A 2084-nucleotide genomic window follows, 5' to 3' on the forward strand; every position below is an offset into this window, starting at 1 on the left:
AAGAGGCCACTTTTCAGGCCTTTGTCTAAAGCTCGCCTCGCGGGGCGGGCAGTGCTCCAGAGGAGGCCAGGCTGGAGAAAGCTGGGCGGTTCGACTTGGGGGAGAACTGAGGGGCACTGGCCACATCTTTCTGGGGAAAGTGAAAGCAAAGTTGATATTATTTGAAGACAGCTATAAAAAGCCCTCCAGGAGATTCTGATGCAGGATCAAGTTTGAGACCCACTGTCCTATGCTAGTACAAGCAGTTAACAGTTATTTCTTACTTTTATCTCCCGCTCACTTCCTGGCAGTGCAGTTCTCAGTGTTCTGCATCTTGCTTTGTTCACTTAATGTAGTCTGGGGTCCTTCCCATTTCTGCACATGGAAAGCATTCCCACTGTTTTGATGGCAAACCATTGTTTATCCAGCCTGGACCCTGTTCTGCTGCTTCTGAGCCTTCACTATTGGAACCAGTACTGCCACAAATGTCTTTGATCCTGTCTCATTGGTCACCTGTATAGGTCTATCATAGTGCTTTAAAACAGTTCTCTGCCTCCAAGGAGATGACATAATTACAGCGGTTGACTTTTTGACCCTCTATTAAAGACTAAATATCTCTTTTAAAATTGCTTTTAGCACAAATCACAGCCTAGGTGACACCAGGAACATTTTCTTCCCTTCTAGCAGCACTACCATGCCTTCTCCAGCCCCAGGGCTCTAGTTAGTCCCTGCAGCTCATTTGGCTGACTTAGGAAGACTCCCCTTCCTCAGGGAGGAGGCAGCTTCCTCCCAGGGAGTGATTCAGGATCTCAGCTTCTCTCACCTCCCTTGCCCCACACCAGGGATTCTGAACCTTAGCATTATTGGTGTTTGGGACCAGTCACCTCTTTATTATGGGCACAGGGCTGGGGCTGTTTTATGTCTTGTGGGATGCTTAGCAGCATCTTTGCTTCTATCCATTAGGTCTCAGTGGCATCCAGAGATGCCTCCAGACATTCCTGAGTTAGGGCCCTGGTGGGAGGGCAAAACTGCCCTGACTGAATGCTACAGCTGTACCCCTGTCAGGCCTCTGTCATCCTCTTGTCCTTCCTTGGGCTCTGAGGTGCTCAGGACACTGGCTCTGTGCTCCTCCCTAGCTAGCCCAGACCTCTTCTTAGATGAGTAGCCAAGGCAGCCTATCCAGGCCCTCCCCAGACCAAAGGTGCAAGAAGACACATGTGTGGTTCATTTGGGGGCACAGTGGGGCCTGGTCTGGCCTGAATTGTCTAAAACTTATAAACAGGGCTAGCTACTGCCTTGCTTTTCCATGTTATCCTGACTTGTGGGTATGGAAGATCAGGCAAAGGCTTAAACAGTGAACTAGCCATTGCTTGGCTGCCCCTAACTAGACAAGTCTTCTTTCTTCTCTGTGGCACCATCCAGCTGAGCCATCTGGATTTCTCACCTGTCCAGCCTTCTCCCTTTGCTGAGTCTTGAGATGGTTTGTGCCCAAGCCAGTATAGTTTCTGGTAAGGGCCAAGTCAGTTCTGGTCCCCTGATGTCCCTGGAGTGGCCCCTCATGTTCTGGCCAGAGGCCTGCTCCTTTCCCCACCTCTCCAGGCCTCCTCTGTCCACCCAAAGAACCAAGATCTGGCCATTACTGTGGACATTCCTGATCTTCTGACCTGTGTCTTCTGAGCTGGCTGCCTGAGCTCATAGCACTGAATTCCATTGCCTTTACTTAGTATCTCCCTGTGCCTTTGTCTACATTCCTAAAGAGGTTAATGTATACCTTCCTGTTTTAGTTACTGCCTCATTGCTGGGACAAAATACCCAATACCCACAAGTTAAAGAGGAAAGATTTATTTTAGTTCAGTTTGTTGAGGTTTCAGTCCATAATCAGCTGGCTTTAAGGCAGGGTGGCATGGCAGAGGAGAAACAGTTCATGGCATGGAAAGCAAGAAATAGCAGGCTTCCTTCTGCTTTTCCTTTTTATTCCATCCAGGCTACAAGCCTATTGGTTGGTGCCACTCCCACCCAGAGTGGGTCTTCCATCTGCATTCAGTAAATCCATTCAGCCACACCCAGAACTATGTTAAACCATTCAGTACCACACACCCATGATC

The sequence above is a fragment of the Heterocephalus glaber genome, unplaced genomic scaffold (genome assembly GCF_053883595.1).
Source record: "Heterocephalus glaber isolate CG9 unplaced genomic scaffold, H.glaber_assembly_v1.0 deba00001504, whole genome shotgun sequence".
Taxonomy (NCBI): Eukaryota; Metazoa; Chordata; class Mammalia; order Rodentia; family Bathyergidae; genus Heterocephalus; species Heterocephalus glaber.